Source organism: Sorex fumeus, unplaced genomic scaffold (assembly GCF_029834395.1).
Source record: "Sorex fumeus unplaced genomic scaffold, SorFum_2.1 ptg000037l, whole genome shotgun sequence".
In the NCBI taxonomy this organism is placed as follows: Eukaryota; Metazoa; Chordata; class Mammalia; order Eulipotyphla; family Soricidae; genus Sorex; species Sorex fumeus.
In genome coordinates this window covers 41,784,007-41,807,383 of record NW_026606094.1, presented here as the reverse complement: position 1 = coordinate 41,807,383, position 23,377 = coordinate 41,784,007, and positions in this window count along the sequence as shown.

Below are 23,377 nucleotides of genomic sequence, written 5' to 3'. Positions count from 1 at the left end.
GGGCCCCTCTGATTCCTGGCTAACAGGGCCGTCGTGGGTATTAGGTTCCAGTTTAGGGCCCACGAGCCATGGCAGCCCCAGGTTCTGAAGCAGACCCTTTCATTTCCCTTTATCCAGCATGACTCATAGAATCTTAGGACCCTAATATTCCATTTAGAACACAGAATATTTGGAATGCAAGCCTGGGGTGCACTGGGCTGGGGTTGACTAAGTTTGTCCACTGGACTAGACCAACCCCAGCTAATCCCACTGTTTTGGGGAGCGGGGAGACAAGATTAAACAATTCTGAAGAGAGGTGCAAATTCTCATTTCCATCAGTTAGCATATAAAACCTTTCCGAGCTGCCTTTCATTAGCTGTCAGTGAACACCTCATCCATCACACCACAGGGGAAAAGATTAGTGGTGGATAAGATCACGACTCTCAGAGCTCTGGAAATCCTGGACCTTGTCCCTTATTTTATTTCTCAAGTATAGGTAATAGAGTTGTTCTACAGTTTTCCTGTCATATTGATCTAGACTGTGTGGCTTTGGCTCAAGTGATGATAGTAAGAAGGGATGATGTATAACCTTACGGTTGCTTTTTCCTTGCACTTATTTTACATTCCTTGAAGAGTAAAAAATATTGAGTGTTGTAAACAAAATTATGAAAACTGTTCTCATAAATAAGAGTAAAAAGATTTAAGGATGTAAAGCACAACTTCTGAGAAATAAATTCAAATAGTCAATAAATGAAAAATATTTTTCATTTGTTTGTTACTAGTGTGTTTATCTAGTAAATTGTAAATTAAAGCAATAATTATCTAGCATCATAACATTGTATACAACAAGCCACCAAATATTTTATAACAAAATTAATACATATTTCTAATGAGATATAGGGGAAAATACCATTTGTATCTTTTGGATAAGGAAAGTTTTGTCATAATGGGGGTACTTTTATATGACATAAGATTAAAAACCCTGACAAAACCCCAGGAGATGGAACAAACTCATTTTAAAATCCTAAAGACAGTGATACCCAACAATGAGGAAAATGGCAGTGCCTGCATTTTCTAGGCAAAAGAAAGAGGTAGAAATAAAAACGAAGAGAGAAGTACCTGGAGAGGGTCCAATGAAAACAACATTCACCAAGCATGAACATCCTGGTAAAGAAATGATGACTCTCCAGTATAGGGCATGACTGACAGAAGAAATCATGAAACTGAATTGGACAGCAAAATCCAATGGGAGTAATGGGTTCTTAAAGTTACAATCATCAAGCAGTGTTGCTTAAATAGAAGAAGCTACAACTTCTAACATAATTACCATAATATTTGCTAAAATCAAAGGGGCAAAGGGAAATACAGGGAGGGAGTATGGAGAGGAATAACAGAGTACAATATCCCTAGGGACTACAGAGAGGTAGTCAGCAAGTGTGCTGCTTAATATCCACAACCAAAAAAGGGCAAGAAAGGAGAAGCAGGAGATTGAGGTCTCTGACCCCAATAAGAGATCATGGTCCCTTCTCAGTTCCCAATTGCGAGTCAATTTTTAGATTCAGTATTCATTGACTGAAGAAGTATGCAAACTCTAGAAGGTACTTCACAATAATGCAGCCTATAAATACTGGGGAGATTCTCCCAGTACTCTCCCAAAGGAATTTACAACTATTTATTAAAGTGACTGTACATTGAAAAGAAATGCTTGATGTTTTCAGAACTTTGGGGCATTGGGGCCTGAGTTGGCATTGGTATACTGAGATTCAAATCTTCATATTGCACAATTCTGTCTTGATTTCTACTTCCCAAAGGACTACAAAGCATAAGGAAATTGTCATATGAAAACAGAATCATTTCAGAAGAAGAAACTGTTGATCCATCTGGACACTGGATCAGATTGTCCCTGGAGTTAAATTGTTCTGTTATCAGAGCCAATAAAGTTCTAGTTTGCTTAAGTCAATTTGAATTATATTTTCCTTTAATATTCCTTGACAGCAACATATCAAACTCCTCTGAGAAAGGAAAAATGGTGATAACAGATTTTTGATTAGTGTTCTTAAACAAAAGGTCCTGGCACATGAATAGGTGCAATGAGGAAAGGAGATATGTAAGTCTACAAATACTGTTTAAATCTGCTTTTGTTCATAAATCATGCTTGTTCTTTCTATAGATCTATATATACAATGCCATATATGATTGCACATATTTACACATTCACAAAATATACAAAAGTTCTCCAGATACAATGATAAAAAAAACTGAACAGAGGATTATGATTGTTGCTATAACAGTGGATGCTTAATTTCCATGCCAAGAGTTAAGAGGCCAGGACATTTAATCCACCCAAGAGTCACTGTGCTCAGCCTATTGATTCCCACTCTGATCTAAATGTGTTTCTCATCAGCTCTGAGCCTCTGATGCTGTTTTAATGATAACAGCATCCTATCTCAGGCAGAAAGTTGGGGAAATGTTACTTCCCATTAGACTTGAAACCCCTGGATTGACCTATGTCCCGATAATCTTGAGTTCAAGATGCTGCTCTGTCTAACGTGCATTGATTTAAAAAAGGCCTTTGATTCTGTTGAGACTGAAGCGGTCATCAAAGCCCTAACCAAACAGGGCATTCAAACTCAGTACATCAGGATCCTACGTGAGCTTTATTATGGATTTACTACCAGGATCTAACCATTCTACAAGGAAGTGATCATCCATGTCAAGAGTGGGGTTCAGCAGGGTGATACCATTTCACCAAAACTCTTCAGTGCCACCCTCAAGAACGTCATGCAACGACTGGAATGGGAAGGAATGAAAGTGAAGAGAGACGGTAGGCACCTCCGCTTTGCTGATGACATCATTCTAATAACACCAAACATTTGCCAAGCAGCACAAATGTTGGCCGACTTTGTGAGTGTGGAAAGGTTGGACTACAGCTGAGTCTCACAAAGACAGTGTTTATCAGAAACGGTCTCGTTCCTGACTTTCCATTTGCTCTCAACGGAACGAACATCTCCGAATGCAGCAGTTATCTGTACTCAGGTCGAGAACTCAACATGACAAATGACCTGGCATCTGAGATGCACAGGAGAAAGAGAGCAGCTTGGAACGCCTTCAAAAGCATTGAAGAAATAGCTAAGAGGAGGAAGAACCTCCCGCTCCGGGCACATCTCTTTGATTCCACTGTTCTTCCTGCAATAACATACGCCTCAGACACCTGGGCCGAAAACAGGATGAGAATGCTATTCAGGTCTTCCAAAGAGGAATCGAAAGAGCTATCCTTGGAATATACGCTTCACTCAAATGAGAGAAGGAATCCAGAGTTTCACCCTTCGTCGATGATCAAGAATCAAGGACACTGTCTCGTTTGCCAAGGTGTCGAAAATAAGATGGGCTGGACAAGTAATGCAATTTGGAGATGACCGCTGGACTGGAGCCATTACTTACTGGATTCCATGGGACATCAAAAGATCACATGACCACCCACCTACGAGATGGTCAGACTTCTTCATCAAGAGCCCGGACGCTCGGTTTGAGGCTCTTTGTGTTCCTACAATGAGCAGACGCCATTGGGCTACACTAGCATGCGACAGAGACAAATGGAGACATTTCTGGAGCCCGCTCGAGCAAATCGATGAGTAACAGGATATCAAGTGATCAAGTGACCCGATAATCTCACCAGTGACATGGCTTAAAATATCATCCATATGTAGTCAACTTCCAAATTTATATTCAAGATAATATATATCTTTAGTTCCTCTTAAAGTATCAGTCAAATATGTCAAAATGAAAAAAAAAACACCTGTTCAACATCTTCAAATAGATGTCAATCAAACATATCTCAACATTTTCAAAACTTATGATCCTCCCATCCATTTTCCTATTCTATCTTTCAGTCCCAAAATGTTGCAGTCATTCTTGACTCTTTGTATTCTCTGATATTCCACATCCAATTTTTAAGTAAGTCACCTCTACCTTTAAATTAGAAAATGTGCGCCTCCACTTTTGTTACAACAATACCCTCCTAACTGGTCTCTCTGCTCCCACCTTGCCCTATTCTCTTCTCAAAGCTTACTTGTACACAGGGTTTATTCTTATAAATAAATGTCCAACCAGGAAACATTTGTATTCAGAAGCTTCCATTTTACTCAAAGTAATAACAAAAGGCTGATACCTATGTGGTCTGACACTTCTCCACCTTACTCTCTGCCATTATCTCCAATGACTATCCTCTACAGTAATGCTGCATCTTTGCTGTTTCTCACAAATATCAAGCACTGCCTCATGAGCTGGGAGAGAAGGCAGCTGGAACAGACAAGGGATCACTAAAAGTTGATGATGGTTGGAGGGATCAATAGGGATGGGAGATATATGCTGAAAGTAGATAAAGGACCAAATGTGATAGCCGCTCAATATCTATATTGCAAACCATAATGCCCAAAAGTAGAGAGAGAGTATGGGGGAAATGTCTGCCATAGAGGCAAGAGGGTGGGGGGGGGGTTACTGGGGACATTGGTGGTGGAAAATGTGCACTGGTGGAGGGAAAGTGGTTTGATCATTTTATGACTGGAACTCAAACATGAAATCTTTGTAAGTGTTGCTCACTGTGACTTAAAAAAAAAAAATCTCAAGCACGCTGTCACCTCAGTACCTACGCTGCGACTATTTTATCTTCCTAGAGTACATTTCCTTCAGCTGGTATCCTGGATAACTCACTCAGCTCTTTGAACTTTTTCCTTAAATGGAATCTTCTTAATGAAGATAACATGAAACACCTCAGAAAATATAGCAACCTGCACTTCCTTTTATAGGAGCTTCCTCATACAATCCTTTTAGATGCTCTATTGTTCCAGAAACTCAGTTACTTCCAAAATCATTACAATTTACTTATGCTATGACATTTTTTTTCTTTTTCACTAGGTTATAACCTACACTAGGTTATAAGCCCACAGAGTAGGAAATTTTGTCTCATTACTTTAATTGAGGGCTGGAGTGATAGCACAGCGGTAGGGTGTTTGCCTTGCACGCAGCCAACATGGCCAACACGAGTTCGATTCCTCCACCCCTCTTGGAGAACCCAGCAAACTACCAAGAGTATCTCGCCCGGACGGCAAAGCCTGGCAAGCTACCCGTGATGTATTCAATATGCCAAACACAGTAACAACAAGTCTCATGATGGAGAAGTTACTGGGCCCGCTTGAGCAAATCGATGAACAATGGGAAGACCGTGACCGTGACCGTGATTTTAATTGAGGGCTGAAGTGATAGCACAGCGGTAGGGCATTTGCCATGCATATGACTGACCTGGGTTTGATTCCTCCGTCCTTCTCAGAGAGTCAGGCAAGCTAAGCTACCAAGAGTATCCCGCCCGCACGGCAGAGCCTGGCAAGCTCTCAATGGCTTATTCAATACACCAAAAACAGTAACAATAAGTCTCACAATGGAGATGTTACTGGTGCCCACTTGAGCAAATCAATGAACAACAGGAAGACAGTGCTACGGTGCTACCTTATTAGAATAACCCAATCATTAGAACAGTGTCAACAGATAGTACAAATCCAATAAATATTGTTAAATGAATCTTTAGCCTCACATCATCATTCATCACTTTAGTTCTGCTTTATATTGAAAGTTCTTTGAATGTCCTTCAAACTCCCAAATCCCGGAGTTCCTAAAGTCACTTATCTTCCTCATAAAATTTGTTTGTTATCTTTCCTTTTAAATTGATTCATAGCATCAATACCCACTCATCTAAGAGAGAAATCTCAAAATCATTCCTTATTTGAACTTCTAGAACAATTCCCTAGTTATTTCTTAGAACTATAGGCATTCGATATTATGATCCATTAGCTATTCACTCCATAAACATTTTTCATTGTCTCAGATACATATCCTAATCATTCATGGATTATTGCTTATTGTTGGTAAGAAGAGTTGGCTTGTGCCACCATAACAAAATAACATATCCCAGTGAAGTAATCCCTAACCAACAGGTTAGTACCTTACAGTTCTAGAAGCTACAGGTCCAAGCTCAGGGTGCTGGCAGGATTGGTTTCTTCTGAGGAGATTTTGCAAACAGCTGCCTTCCTGTTGTGTCTCCATATGGTATTTCCCCCGGGCATCTCATGACCCCACTTTATTTAATCAACTCCTCAATGGCCCTGTCTTCAATACAGTCACACTGCAACCTAGAGCTTCAATATATGAATGCTGGGAGATTGTTAAGTCCATAACAGGGGCCACAGCAATAGTTCAGCAGGTAGGGTGTTTGCCTTGCATGTGGCCAGCCCAGTTCTATACCTGATATCCCACATGGTTCCCTGAGCCTGCCAGGGTTAATCCCTAAGCACAGAGCCAGGAGTAAGCCCTAAGCACCACCAGATGTGCTCCCACCCCAAAAAATAGTCCATACAATCAGGCATTGCACAGTTCATTCCTTGTCCTTCAAAGTTATTCCTGTCAAAAAAAAATTTCAGTTCTTGTGTATAAGCACACTTGTTCTTTTTGTCTCTACTTTCCATTTTTCCAAATCTCCCTTACGCTTACTGAAATGTTCACCTATTAAAAATGCCTTTCTAAGGGACCCTCCTTCATTGCTGGTGGGAATGCTGACTGGTTCAGCCCTTTTGGAAAACAATATGGATGATTCTCAAAAAATTAGAAATTGAGTTCCCATTTGACCCAGCAATACCACTTCGAGGAATATATCCCAGAGAGGCAAAAAAATATAGTCGAAGTGATGTCTGTACTTGTTTGTTCATTGCAGCACTGTTTACAATAGCTAGAATCTGGAAAAAACCGGAATGCCCAAGAACAGATGACTGGTTAAAGAAACTTTGGTACATCTACACAATGGAGTTCTATGTAGCTGTTAGAAAGGATGAAGCCATGAAATTTACATACAAGTGGTACTACAGGGAAAGTAGCATGTTAAGTGAAATGAGTCAGAAAGAAAGGGACAGACATAGAAAGACTGCATTCATCTGGGAAACATAAAGTAACATAATAGGAGACTAACACCAAAGAATAGCAGAGATAAGAACCAGGAGGTTTAGTTCATGGCTTGGAGGCCAGCCGCAAACACTAGGTTGAAAAGGCAGCTCAGATAGAGAAGGGAGCACCAAATAAAGGGTATTGGGAGGATCCTCCCAGGCTGGGAGATGCGTGCTGAGAGTAGACTTTAGACTGAACATGATTGCCACTCAATGCCTCTTTTGCAAACCACAGCACCCAAAAGGAGAGAGAGAACAAAAGGGAGTGCCCTTCCACAGAGGTAGGGTGGGTTGGGGGGGAGTACTGGGATCTGTGGTGGTGGAGAATGAGCACTGGTGGAGGGATGGGCATTTGATCATTGTATAACTGAAACCCAAGCACAAAAACTTGTAAACCTACAATTGTACCTCATGGTGTTTCACTAATAAGGTAAAGGTAAAGGCCCTCCCGTTGTTCATTGATTTGCTCGAGCGGGCCCAGTAACGTCTCCATTGTGAGACTTTGTTGTTACTGTGTTTGGCATACCAAATATATCATGGGTAGCTTGCCAGGCTTTGTGATGCGGGCGAGATACTCTCGGTAGCTTGCCGGGCTCTCTGAGAGGGGCGGAGGAATCGAACTCGGGTCGGATTTAAAAATCTAAAAAAAATAAAATAAAAATAAAAAATAAAAATTTAATACAATGAGGTAAAGATGCAAAAAAAAACCTAGTACAAATTAAAAGCATATTCATCAAGGGTAATCTGATTTGCATGAAAGCATTGTTTTCAGATGGAACATCTATTTATATGCCAGACACAGTAACAACAAAGTCTCCAATGGAGACGTTACTGGGCCCGCTCGAGCAAATCGATGATCAACGGGAGGGCCTTTACCTTTTTAAATACCTGGTAAGATCCACGGTTTTTGGCTATTCTATAAAACTTAGATAATAAATATTGGATTGTGTCATCATTATGAAAAAATTCCTTTCTAATATTTTCATTGATTTTGTGTATATGATGTGGGCAGAGTTAATATTTGTAAAATATGTTTAAAATAGAGAAAGAGAAATATAGATAACAGACTAAAGCAATGCATGATCAGAATAAAAAAAGAGACATGACTGCTAATGCCATCTGCTGGTGATGACAGAAATGACATGTTTTTCCTCAGCATTTGCTCAGATCTAGTCAAAAATAATGAACTTTGAAAAATAGTGCCAGCCATAGAGGTAGGCTGCAGAGAGGAGAATGGGAGGGAAACTGGGGACGTTGGTTTGAGGGAAATGTACACTGTTGAAGGGATGGTGACAGAACATTGTATGACTGAAACCCAATCATGAACAACTTTGGAACTGTGTACCTCACAGTGATTCAATAATAATAATAATAATAATAATAATAATAATAACCACTTTGAAATATTACAGGCAATAAAGTGCAACTCTTGGGGGTATGGTGCCGCCAGTAGGTCAATCTGTACCTGTGAGGCGAGTGCATCAGCAGCCTGATGACTCCTTCAGACTTCCAGATACCCCAAAATTGCTGCTGTGCCTTTGGCCAGACCCCAAAAACTTGGGGCAAAGTTTACCAAGAAAGTAAACAGCCAAAAGTTAGGTATGTGGGAAACACACCCACAAACCACCTCCGGCTCAGCTATATAATTGGAGGCATGGCCTCTCTGGTTCTGATTGAACTGCTTAATGGCCATGACCCAGAGACTCAGAAACAAATCTCGAAACCCAGCGGCTTTTGGCGGAAATGCGTCCGGTCCCTGCAGTAGGTTACCGGTGCTGGACCAACCCAAGTGCCTAAGTTTCGTGCCTTGGCCTGTTCCCCCCCGGTGGCCCAGTGGCCGCCATCCTTCAGAGGCCACTGGACAGTCAGGTTTGGGCCCCCAGTGACAAGACATGCAGGGCCTAATGGGATGGGGGTGGAGCCGGTCCTGTCCTCCCCACCCCAACGAGACCCCAAGTCATCGCCCATGAATGGCCTCTCTGGCTCCTGATCAAGCTGCTTAACGGCCATGATCCCAGAGACTCAGAAACAAATCTCGAAAACCAGTGGCTTTGGGCAGAAATGTGTCCAGATCCCACAGTATGTTACTGTCGCCGGGCCACCCCAGGGAGGAAATGGTGTTGTCACTCTGCCTGCTCCCCCTTGGCGGCTTGGTGGCCGTCATCCTCCAGAGGCCATTGGACAGTCAGGCTTGGGCCCGCAGTGACAAAACTTGTTGGGCCTCACGGGATGGAGGTGGAACTGGGTCTGTCCTCCCCACCCCAACGAGACCCCAAGTCATCGCCCACAAACGGCCTCTCTGGCTCCTAATCAAGCTACTCAATGGCCATGATCCCAGAGACTCAGGAGAAAATCTCGAAACCCAGTGGCTTTTGGCAGAAATTTCTCCAGATTTAAGTGTTAAAATTTCAGAATTTCAAAATCACATGGCCCTACTGCAGCGACACAACATCATATGTTATTTATAACCAGCAATAGAACACAAATTGTCTATTGTTGCCTTTTCAGCAGATCTGAGTGTTGGGGTAAAATCTCAAAGAATAATGGTGGGTCTGGTGTCGAAATATTGAATGTGATCAAAGTAGAGAGAGAATAATGTGGAAATCAACTGTCCCACAGGTAGGGGGACGGTGTAGGATGGGGGTATATGGGGGTTTTGGGGGGTAGAGAATGGGCACTGGTGAAGGTACGGGTGTTCCACTGTATGACTGAGACTTAAACCTGAAAGCTTTGTAACTGCTCTCACAGTGATACAATAAATAAAATTATAAAAAATGAAAAAAAAAGTAAAGTGGAGTTCATGCACAATTCGATCATCTAATCAGTAGCTGAATAAATAGCAGTACTCTACATTTGAAAAAAAAAAGTGCAACTCTTACTCTTGCATGCGGCTGACCTAGCTTGATCCCTGGTATCCCATATGGTCCCCTGAGCAATGACAGAAGTAATTCCTGAGTGCAGAGCCAGGAGTAAACCCCATGCATCGCCAGATGTGACACCCCCAACCCCGCACAAAAAAAAAAGAAAGAAAGAAAGAAAGAAAGAAAGAAAAAGAAATACCTCAACTTCCCTTTTATTCATCTATCTTCCCAAAGAGAGGGAGTCAAACAGATTCAGAGCAATATGCAGCAGTCAGGGTAGGATAAAGAAAGGTAGAAAATGTATTTGGAGGGTTAGTTGGTGAGTAACCAGCATTTGGGGTGGGGCTATTTTGTGGGGTCATATCTGGAGATGCTTGGGGTTGCTCCTGGTCATGCCCAGGGGACCATGAAATGCTGGGGATCAAACCTGAGCCTCCTATATGCAAAGCATTTGTTCTCACCCACTGAGCTACCATTCCAGCCCTACTTAAATATGCTTTCTTTCACAAAATGAACTTCCCTATCCTGCTTTATAAATATGTACATATATACATAAATATGTATATGTTGCTTTACACAGTTGGCTACTTCTAGCAATCCAAGATTGAGAACTTATATGTCTTATTTATTTATTCTTATTAATTCATGTCATTCATTTTCATTTGTGGTGGCAAGTATTCCAGTGTACACTGGAGAAGAGATTCCCCAAAGTAAATATTTTTTTAATATATAAACAAATAAGTAAAACTTCATTATCTGTCCCAATGGCTTAAATGTTTTCTGGGAGGTGGAAAGGGGCAAATGTGTTTTATTTTATGTTTTGTCTTAATGCCCAGTAAATTGTGTCTCCTGAATACAACAAATGCACTAGTAAGCAATAGTTTTTCCTAATTCCCAGTTGTAATTTTTTATAACAAATAATTCAAATAGCAAGTTCAAAGAGTTTCCACCAGTTTTTGTTTTTAAAATAAACACACACACAAAAATAACAAGTTTTAAAATTTTAAAAATAAAAATAGCAGGGGCTGAAGCAATAGTACAGTGGGTAGAGCATTGTCTTGCACGTGGATTTGATCCCTGGCATCCCATCAAACCCACCAGGAGTTATCCCTGAGTGCAGAGCCAGGAGTAAGGAGCACACTGGGTGTGGCCCAAAAATAAAAAATGAAATAAAATAAAAACAGCAATACAGTATTTAGTGAAGGGGCACTCCCAAGCAGTGATCAGGAGGCCCAGGGGCTCCACAGGAAACTCTTAGTCATGTGGCCAATGGTTCATGTAGGAGCCTAAGGATGCAGTGCTGCTCGGGCCCTGCAGTGATGGGGAGTATTGAGGCCACGTCAGGGGCGGTCACATCCAGCAGTGCTCTGCAACATTCAGGGCTGTACCCAGCGATACTCAGGGGACCACTTGGTGCCAGAGATAAAATCAGGGTCGTGTGCATGTTAGGTATGTACCTTAATTGCTGCTTAATTGTACTATCTCCTGATTCCTCTAGTATTACTTCATTTTTACTTCTGAACTTAAAAGTCCACATTTTTTTAGACTTATAAACTTTTGTGCTTGGGTTTCAGTTGTACAATGATCAAGTACCCATCCCTCCACCAGTGCCCATCCTCCACCACCACGGGTCCCAGCATCCCTCCCACCCCCCATCCCCCCCGTCCCACCCTGCCTCTGTGGCAGGGCATTTCCCCTTGTTCTCTTTCTCTTCTTTTAAATAGAAGAAATTGACTATCTCCAAGTGAAGCATTAATGTCAACGTTTAGAGCAAGTGTAGTTTAATTGCAGAACTTTAACAACTAATCAGCAAGAGGAAGTATTGCCAGCACACTACACATTAATTAGCAAACACTTAAAACCAGTGTGTATGCCCTTTTCCGCCAATTGTTTTTGGTAGCTGATAATCCATTGTTCTGACCACTGTACCTTCCATCTTTGAGCCATGGAGGTTGTTTGATATGAGAAACATGCAAGCAGACTCATCTCTTGCTATTTAATTGCTGCAGTTGGCTTAATTGCAGGGTTGCATCAATTTTTCAGTGGTACTGTAGAAGTAGAGCAGAGGGTTCTCTAAATGTTACAGTCCGTTTTATATGCACAATCAGGAGAAAGAAAGCATGATGGAGATTGTTTTCTGGTTATTTTGTTTTTCTAGAAGAAGGAATGTTTAAAATCTAGTAGACATGTTTGAGTACGTGTAACAAAAATACATTTCAATGGAAAACATACATTCTGGTTGGTTATTGTTGTTACTGCCATATTCAGCAAATATCCTACTATATTGAGTTTCAGGCACCAGTTGAATTATATTAGGGTAAGATTTGTGATTAAGGTAAGCTAATTCAAAATGACAAGCCAAGAGCTTTTAAAACCCATATTTCAATGAAATCTGGCAGCACAAAAACAGCTGCTCTAAATCTGCTCCTCTAATATTTCAAAGAAAGAATAGCAATGGATCTCTGATACCATTATGTGCCAACTGTAGAAATTCTAGAGCAGCCTGTGAGACCCTGGGTGAAAGGTCACACTCTTTTACAGATGGCATGTTTAATTATTAAAGAGCAATTTTAATCATTCAGTCATTTCAGACCATAAAATAAAAGGTCTTCTTAGATATCTTGAAGCTTGTTGTAAGCTAAATTCTGCTCTCAAACTTCGATGGAGCCAGTAAGTGGCATATGTGATTTCATATCCTAACTTGATTTATAATCTTATGTGAGTGGAATTTGTTTTGCAGGCTGTAAGAGACATTCCTTATTGGGGGGAGTGGGGGCAGGAGGGAATGGAAGGTCATGTCTTTGGCAGCAAATTTACCTACCCCAAGCAGGAAAATTAAATCTAAATCCTTGCTCAGATTTAATCAGACTCAAATTCCTCAGGAAGAGACTCAATGGCCTCTTACTTAAAAAAAAATTGTTTGTAATTCTGTGGGAAATTTTTCCTATCTAGTCTCAACATTTTTATATCTTCTGTTTATTATCAAATATAACCAGCAAAGTGTTTGGTATTAAAATCAACAAATATTAGGCTCTCCTCTTATCCCCTCATCAAATACATGCAGGCATCATACATTCATAGGCATACCTTGAAATCCCAGTTTACTTACTATGGAAGAATTATGAAATAAAATCAATAAAATCCCACCAATATTTACAAACAAAATTAAAAATGAATCTAAGATTAGCATGTCATTTATATGAGGAAAATAATGCTATAATTTTGAGGCAACAATAATAGACAATATTTACTGATATCTATGAACCATGCACTATGTAAATCATTTTACACACTAATACTCATAAATGCCAATGATAAAGCAACTATCATAGTTTTACAAATGTGGAAACTGAGGCATATAGATGTTGATTCCTGTAAGACCATATAGATGACAATTGTAGTCAGGGTGCAATTAATTAGTCTCTCAAATTCTGAAACATATGATGGTGCCATTGCCCACCAGCTGAAGTCTACACACTAGAACTGAACAAGTTTGGTTGGGTTCCTAATCATTAAACAGAGGGAGACTGAACAGTGTGGGAAAAAATGTGGTGTATTTAAGAAGAGAGTTACTTTAAAGAATTTAATTTTGGGTGATTTGGGTGGGCTGAAGGAGGGCTTCCCCCCCCCCCCCGCCCAGATATGCTATTTCTAAGAGGAGCTAGAGTAATACCACAGTGGGTAGGGTGCCACTGCCTTGCATGTGTGGCCAACCCAGGTTCAATTCCGAGCAACCCATAAGGTCCCCTGAGCCTGTCAGTAGTGATCCCTGAGCACAGAGCCAGCAGTAAGCCCCAGTTATTCAATGTAATCTCCACACTCACCACAAAAAAGAAAGAAAGAAAGAAAAAGAATAATGTTAGGAAATGGGGGAAATTCATGATTGAGTACTTTAATTGAGTACTTTAATTGAGTACTTTAAGAAGGAGGGAAAATAAGAACAGTATGTAGTAAAGGGGTTACAGTTGCATTTAAAGGGATATGGATCATCCAGAAAGTACAGAAAGTAGAGAATTCAGGAATTGAATCCAGGAGGTAAAACACTTCGTAGTTTGCACATTTACCTGCTTTATATGTAAAGACACAGAGGCAAACAAAAACAACCAGAATTGACAGGAATGGGAGAAAAGGAGCCCTCGTCTATTGCTGCTGGGATGCTGACCTATACAACTTCTCTGGAAAACAGTATGGATGCTTCTCAAAAAACTAAGGATTAAGCTTCCATATGACCCGACAATTCCACTTCTGGGCATTTATCTCAAGGTTACCCAGATTCCCAGTGCTGCCTCCTCCCCTTCCTTCCTGAGACCTCTGACTCTTAACTTCGTAGAATATTTCCAGTAATTTTTTTTTGCTCTATTTATTTACAGTAGCTTTATTTATTTATTTAGCTCTAGTTAACTAGTTAGTCATGCTTGAAGCCAAAGAACACTAATTGACACATAAAGTCAACCTGATAATGTCTTCTACTAAGTAGGGCTTGATTTTGAACCTTTAACAACGTTGGTTCAAAATAAAGGACACATAGTTCAAACTCTGATATCCGGTTCACATGGAAACCAGATTACGCTTTCCCAGGCTTTATAAAAGTTTCTAAGAAAACTAATCTTTATGCCAGCACTAGGTATTCATAACAACAGCTTTAAACATAATGGGTCTTTAACCTTGATTTTCACTATGTGATTCTTTACATTTCTCCTCAACAGGAACAGATGTTGAATTCACAGCTCCTCTCCAACTTGCTTTATTGATAAACAACAAAAAGATTTTTGTTTCAATCCATTCACACAAAGACATGACTAGGAACTTTCTAAACCTAAAAGCTATATCTCAAAAAAGTCTATAAAGTTTTATAAAATTACAGATATTCTTACATGGGGTAATAATATGTTCTTCTTGAAAAAAGTGACCCAGTGGTTTTAAATTGTTTGGACTAGCTGTTCCAGTTGAAGCCACACATGTCACACCATCTTCAGGAATAAAGTCTTGGCAACACAGCAAGAAAAGAATATGGCTATAGCTATGTTTCTTGAAAAGCATTCAGAATAAAAGGCCCCTCCTGAATATCTGCACTGGAATATATTCTGATAGATGCTGGTTCTATTTTTAGAAGTCATGTATTCTAAGAGTTTTTATTCTGCAAAGTAATAGATCATACAAGGAAATATGAGCATTTTGTAAATGCTTGCCTATTCTTATTTGCTCATAAGAGTAAATTCAAGAGAACCCACAGGCTATTAGAACTAATAAATGAGTACAGAAAGTTTCCTCAATTCCAAAGCAATAGTGTTCTCACATGCAAGTCACATACAATAAGGAAATATAGTTAAAATAAAGATCCCTTCTAAAATGAACACTAAAAGTATAAATCTATTCCCTTTGGGGCTGGGAGATAGTGGTAGGGCAAATGCCTGGCATGTTCCTGACCTGGGTTGATTCCTAGCATCACATGGTCCCCAAAGCATCACCAAGAGGAAGCCCTGGAGACCTCTGAGCACTGCTTGGTGTGGCACTGGAGGTGCTGGAGCATTGCCAGGATGATCTTGGCATCCCTGAAACCACAGGGCCAGAGTAACAGTGCTTCTCAGGTCTTTGTACCGAACCAACCACCGGATTGACCGAGAAGTGCCAGCAGGACCCTGGATCTCCTGTGCACCACTTGCCCCTCCCTACCAAAATATCCCAACATAAATCTCAAAATAGCATTGAGCATAATAAAGCGTTGAAAATGATAGATATAATATATTGATTAAAATGACATATTTATTTTTGCATGAGTGCAAAATACTGTATTTTAAAAACTTCAATTATTTATAGATTTATACACAAAAATTAAGATGCTAGTCATCTCTATAAAAAGGAGAATGAGGAAACAGTCCATGAGACTTTATTATTTTAAAACACTCAAACATGGCAAAGGGATGGCTCAGTGGTGCCTCCCTTGGAAATGTGAGTCCTTATATTCAATCCTCAGCGCTGCCTTCATGCTTTGAGCTGAATCCTGACAGTCCTAGATTTTTGCATATTGGGGGGAGGGGGGGAGAGAGGCAAGGGATGTTTCCAAAACAGTGCTCAAAAGGCCCAGAGACCCATCCCTGTGATTCTCTGCCAATCAGGTGTGTGGTAATGTGAGACCCTGAGGATGGGGACCTGGAGAGACAGTACAGCAGGCAAAGTACCCATCAGAACCTTGGCAATACAAAGCAGGGCAGGAGCGGCAGGAGCCCCTGGGTGGAGCTCATGCCACCTGGGGGAGTATCATCTGCCCTTCCTTCTCTGAAATTAGCAGTTCTTTTAAATTCCTCCTGAAGAAAAAGCTACATTAAGGACAGATTTGAGAAGCCCAAAATACGACTTCCAAAGGCTCCTCTACCAGAGAATCAAATGGAAACATGGGAAGCAGGAATAAATGTTTCCCTCTAACAATGGGGTTTTGTAAGGATTACATAACACCACCACTTGGAGAGCTTATCCTTGTATCTCATCCACTGTCTCTTTACCTTATCACACACAAACTCCAACCACTAGAAAGATTTTCTCTCTCTCTCTCTCTCTCTCTCTCTCTCTCTCTCTCTCTCTCTCTCTCTCTCTCTCTCTCTCTCTCTCTTTGCTTGTTGGGTCACACCCGGAGGGGCCCAGGAGTTATTCCTGCCTCTGGACTCAGGAATTACTCCTGATGTTGCTTGAGGAACTATATGTGATGCTGGGGATCGAACCCGGATCAGCCACATGCAAGAAAAACGTCCTCTCCACTGTACTATCTATCACTCTAGCTCTACTCTCAGAACATCTTGATTCCCCAGCCCCACCCATTTCTTCTCTTTCTTTGTGGCTGAGAGGACTGCTTAGAAGAGTTGACATTACCCTTAAGAAGAATGTTGATCCATAAGGGATAGCTTGTGATTTCATTTTCTCTTGTCACTAATATTTTTTTTAATTTTCTTCTTTTTATTTTATTTTTATTAAGTTGTTCACAACAATTGATTACACTCAATATTCCAACACCAATCCCACCACCATTACACCTTCCCACCACCATTATTTTGAATTTTCCAAGCCTGTACCAAAAGCAGGTACTAAATAATTTATTTTGTATTGCTTGTTATGAATGATCTGCTACAACTGATGCAAAAATTTTCCCTCAGAGGAAAGTGTGTAAAGATTGTTGTATCATACCCTGGAGCCATTAAGCCCCTTGTTTAAGAGATTACTAACATGTTGTTACAGGTTGAGTCTTGTGTACTAATTAATTATTACTATTTTTGTATCAAGAGCCATTGCCTTCTACCTTACACCCTATTGGCTGTATTGTGCTACTTCTGGTACATCAATGAAATAGACTATGAGATGTTGCATTTGCAGCCATGTGCTCTAGGAATTCTAAAATTTTAAATAGGGTGATAAAACTGGAGGTGACTTTGGGATCCAGAGACAACTCTGCAGCTGTGGCTCTCTTCTGAGGTTTATTTGTGAGTGTCTGGATTATGGCCAGAGCTTATATGGCACCAGAGGCAGTTCATGGGCATGACTGTCAGGCTCCCAGGGAGATGAGGGAAGGTTGACAATTCCTAACTCCATGAAGGCTGGAGATTTCAGTCACAAAAGACAAATACCTGAGTTTTTTAGCAGACTCTTTCTCATGGATGAGGCTCATCCTGAGCCTGTGGAGATTGGACGTGAGCATGGTGGTGATTGGGTTCTGAAGGTTTTAGGCTGCCAGGGCTCTATTGGGGTGGGGTGGGGGTGTTCACCTGCCCCTCTCTGAGCTTCCCCAGATTAGACTCAGCCTGGTGCAGTGTCTGAAGGCATCTCTGCAGCTTGTGGCTCTCTTCTGAGATTTATTTGTGAGTTCTTAATATTTTCTTGGTTCTGACTTCCTCAACCATTTATTTGACCAGATAACCATTTGTTTCATTTATTTTGAAACTGTGTTTTCACTAACTACTTTAAATCAATTGCGGGCTTGCTCTTCAAGCCTGTATTCTCCCTTGAACACATATCTAGCTCACTTGTCTCAGTGCTCAGCGGACCAAATGCAGTGCCACAAATGGACATTAAGCTTTTTTTTCTTGCTTATTGCCACTCTGGAGAAGCCTGTATTCTCTCTGAATATACTTCCTCTATCACTCCCTTCATATCTTTCTAAATAAGTTTCAGTAGAAGTTCTCTTGCTTCACAAACACAAAGAAAATACGGGATCTCTGTCTGACTGTTTCATTGAGTTGATTGAACATCTTCATGACTTCATATCTGAATTCTTTGTCAGAGAGGTCCCTTAGGTGAGCAGTATCTACAAAGACTTCTGGTTTCTTTTCGTTGTCCTCCCCATGTGGTGGGGATTTGCATTGTTTCTTCATGTTGGTGTGTAGGTATGGGGACTAGGTTCCTTGGTATGGCTAAACTACCTGCAGCCACATAAGCATCCGCCAGCCTAAAATTAGGCCACGCCCACTTCTACAGAAACCATGCTCACTTCTGAAAAGACCACGCCCCCACATGTACCTGGTCTGTGTGGGGGGAGTAAAGACTGGGTAGGAGAGAAGACCAGCACAGCTTGGGGGACGAAGAGGAAGAGGCAGAGGCTCAGGGCTGCTTTTCTCCCAGCGTCCAAGAGGACACCTTGGGGGCTTGCAGGGAGAAATCCAAGTCCCGGGTTTGAGGTCCAGCAGATGAACTGACCTGGGTTTTGGAGAAGATCAGCACAGCTGGGTTTGGGGGATGAAGAGTCATTTGTATGTTTTTGAGATCTTTTTTCATGAAGAAAAGCAAACATGCTTTCTCCAAACTTTTTAGTATCTATGATCAGTTTTACTTGATCTTTTTATTTTTAAGAGAAAAATAAAGTTTGGTCCTTATTTATTTTATAATACTAAAGATGGATAAAAAGATAAATTTAAAAATAAAACTATTTTTAAACAAAAATACATATTTATGTTAAAAGAATAAATATTAGCATTTCTTAAAAGTGTTTATCTTTTTGGCAGACAGCTTTTCAAAATAGGTCATGAAAGTAAAATAAAAAATGGAAAATTAATACACACAACTACATAAAAAATTCTAAAACTTGAAAAGAAGAAAAACAATAATGACAAACTGGGAAAAGGATTGTCTATGGTTTTTGTTTGGGAATTTTAGTTGTTTTGTTTTTGCTTTTTGTTTTTTGGGGTCACCTGGCGTGGTACTCAAGGATGACTACTGGCTCTGCACTTAGGAATGCTCCTGGTGGCACACAGGGGATGTTTTGGAATGTTGGGAATCGGGGATCGAATCTGAGTTGGCTGAGTGCAAAGTATGTGCCTTACCCTCTATACTTCATTCTAGCCTCTGGGCAAAATACTTTCAGTGCAAATAATCAACTGGAGATAAGGGACCAATCTCATCAATAGGCAAAAGCCATGTAAAATATAAGCCAGGTCATAAACAAGCATTGCTGTTGTTATTGTTTTGGAACCACAATGGCTATGCTCAGGACTTACTCTGGGGTGTGGACTTAAGGGTTACTCAGAACTACGTACAGTCCCTCAAGTACTGTGATTGAACCAGACCAGCCATGTATAAGACAGGAGACTTACCCAGGGGGTAAGTAGATTCTTCAAGTAGATTCTTCCAGTAGATTCTTCAAGTAGATAGACATGTGGATTGGCATTGCATCAATAAATACAAGTGCTAAACAAAATAAAACTCAAAAGAAAAAGTCACCAATCCTTATCAATCCCCTCGATTGACTGCCTTCTTCTCAGTAATCCCTCACACACAACCACTGGATGATAGCTGATTGTATGCTTAGAGGCCTTCCAGCACCACAAGATGTGGCTCTGGACCTTGGGACCCCAACACTGTAGAGCCTGAGCAGCACTGGGCTCTGGGGCTCACACAATGAACACTTCAGCTGGTGGCCAAGTACTGTCAGGAGTAGCCTATGGACAATATAGCACTATATGGCACACCGCCCCCTCCCATCAGCTTCCCTCCACCAAAAGCAAAAGAAATAGAAAAAACACATAAAATTTCCACATTCATAAATAAATGGGGGCAAAATAGTGAATATATTTGATAACATTAATTGCTGAGATAATGTAAAGAACTAGTCTCAGTGGATGCATGAATTGATGCAAATTTCACTGAAAGTAATATCAAATTCTAAATACATGTATTCTTGTTGTTGTTTGGAGGACAACACTCAGAGATGCTCAGGGGTAATTTATTCCTGGATCCACACTCATGAATAACTCCTGGTGGTGCTCTGGGGACTTCATGGAATGCTGAGTATCAAACCAAGGTTGGCTGTGTGCAAGGCAAACTCCCAACCAGCTGTACTATCGCTCTGGCCCCTACATACAAATATTCTTTCACTCAGGATTCCAACTGTGTTGATCACATATAATCATGTAAAAAATGCACGAGGCTGGGGGAAGAAGCTCAGATAGAGAAGGGACCACCATGTAAAGGGTGGTAGAAGGGCCTCCTCGGGATGGGAGATGCAGGCTGAAAGTAGACTATAGACCAAACATGATGGCCACTTAATACCTCTACTGCAAACCACAACACCCAAAAAGAGAAAGAGAGAGAAAGAGAGAGCAAAAGGGCATGCCCCGCCACAAAGGTGGGGTGAGGTGGAGGGGACGGGGTGGGGGTGGTGGGAGGGATGCTGGGACCATTGGTGGTGAAAAATGGGCACTGGTGGAGGGATGGGTACTTGGTCACTGTATGACTGAAACGCAAGCACGAAAGTTTGTAAATCTGTAACTGTACCTCACGGGAATTCACTAAGAAAAAATTTTTTAAAACATGCATGAGGACATCTGTTACATAATTATTTAAATAGAAAATTCTGTTAAGTGAATTTAAAAGAAATAAATAGCATGTGAAACTATTCCTTGTAGTTACTTATTTAAACCACTAGATGTCAGAATTGTTTAACAGAAATAAAAGCTGTGACTCAATTGGCTTCTGAAGGTAGGTTGGAAAGAACTTTCTATAGTCCTTCACTTTAAAATTACTGATATTTAAAGTCGTGGAAACTATACTTGAACGCTGTATAACTGAAACCCAAGCACAAAAATTTGTAAGTCTACAAATCTACCTCATGGTGTTTCACTAATAAAAATTTTAAAAAAATAAAATAAAACTTGATCAGGAACAAAAATAAGTAAATAAATAAAATCATGGAAAGTAAAACACACACACACACACACACACACACACACACACACACACAGCAGGTAAGGTGCTTGCCTTGTACAGCACCGACCGACATTTGATCCCTGACACCGCATATTTTGTCCTACAAACCCCACCAGGAGAGGTCCCTGAACATAGAGATAGGTGTAAGCCCTGAGCACTGCTGGGGTGACTCAAAGTTCCCCAAAATAAATAAATGAAACAAAATTACTGCTTCTTACACTGCCACCCATTGAAACTCTAAAACAAAGAAAAATTTCCACATCACAGACTATTTTGGAAAATAGAGTATTCTATAATGTGATCTTCTTAATAAAAATGTTATATTTTAAAACTTTCTTCATAAAAATGTCTCAATGAGTATTTATATTTTTACAAGACTTTAGACTTACATGCACAAAATATGGGCATCCATATATGGTGTGCCATGGAGTTCCACAAGGAGAATTTCACCTTTAAGACGTTTAATATATAAAAGTCCACCTTTAAAATTTCATTTTAGGGACCAGAAAGATTGCACAGGGATTAGGCACTTGCCTTGAAGGCAGCTCACACTATTCCTTTCTCTGCATAAGGTCTCCAAGCACTGTGAGGAGTAAAGCCTGGGCACTGTCAGGTGAGCCTCCCTCCCCCCAAAAAACAAAGAAAAACAACAAAATAGCACTCCCCCCAAAAAGCTTAAGTCTCAACTTTTTACAATCTGTGACCACTTTATCCCCAAATTTTTACACTACCCCAAGTATATAGGTGTATATGTATTAGGCATACAAATAAAACATTTACTGATAATAAATCATGTTTAACTTGAAATGACTCCCACACTGTTGTAACCCTACATGGGGTTGCAGCCAAACTACAATTTAACAAGCTAGACCTCAACTTATATACCCCTTCCGAGTAGAACCCATTCACAGTTCTGGCATGCATCTACAGATGGGCCTGACTTAAAACTGATTAAATAAGGAACAGTTCTTAAGGACCTCAGTATGCTTCATTATATCCTGCCCTGGAACTAAATAAAGGGATAGAGATCTCAAAACTGGCCCAATTCTAGGTCCATTTATTTAACAAAAATTTTTTTAATCTTATATTACTGGACTCTTTTTTTTCTTGTTTTGTTCTGTTTGGAGACCATACTCAGTGATGCTCAGGGGCACCTGGGCTTCCTGAATGCAAAGCAGATGCTCCAGCCCACTGATCAGTCTCTCTGGCTCTGGACACTTCGTTTTAAGATGAGGATGAGCTCTCCTAAGCAAAATGTTTCTATGATGATCCACTAGAATAGGATTAAAAATGTCCAACAAGTCAATGGAGCACAACACTTGTTATCTTTTTTCTAGTACTTTGTGATTGTGTGTGCATGTGTGTGCACATAATTTGCATCTTTACCATTTTAATTATTTCTTAGTATGTGATTTTGTGGTATTAAATATATTTCTAACACAATGCAAACATTATCAAGGGTCACGCCCTTTCTTGATTTTATTCTCGCCACATCCCTTCTGGGAATTTTTCTGTTTATTTTTGTTTTTCCTCACATACATTTTTTGTTATTTTATTATTATAATTTAGGGAGCAGGGTTACAATTGTATTAAAGCTTATGGTTACTGATGTACAGTTACCACACTCACCACTACAACCAAAGTGAAGACTAGATCCTTTGCAGGGTTCTTGTACCACAGTCCATGAAGCAGAAGTTAGGTGCCATTCCTGTTTCCTTTATTTCTCTCTAAATTCCTAGTCAAAGTGCACAATCGGACCTCAAACTATTGGTTCAGTAACTTCATCTAATTTAAATACTGTGTTCCCTAGGATTTATCATGTGTTCATAATTCTATCCCAATGCAACATCAGAGTGAACTTGGCTCTTGGCCCCTCTCCTGCCTCCAGACAAACCATTTCTGATACAGATACCTGTTTCACATCTTCAATCTCATCTGTAACATTAAGCAAAGTAACAGTAAGCAAAGCAATGTCCATTATGACCTATTGAAAGAATACATATTAAAAGTTTTAATAGAGGCTGGAGAGGTGGTACAGGGATTAAGCACTTGCCTTTCACAGAGCTGAGCCTGGTTTGATCCCGGCATTACATATTGTCCCCTAAGCACCTCCAACATTTATCCTTGAGCACAGAACCAGAAATAATCCCTGAGCACTGACAGGTGTGGCCACAAAACAAAACAAAAGTCTCAATGAACAGATGTGGAAAATGCAAAACAGAAACGGAGTTTCCCTCACATACCCAAGACTGCCCAACTCGGTTGACAAGACCCAGAACTATAAAAGTCCACTCCTCTGACTCCAAGCCCAGTGCCTTCTCTATTAGATCTACTGGTAAAGGTTATAAGAAACAGAATTTTACATCT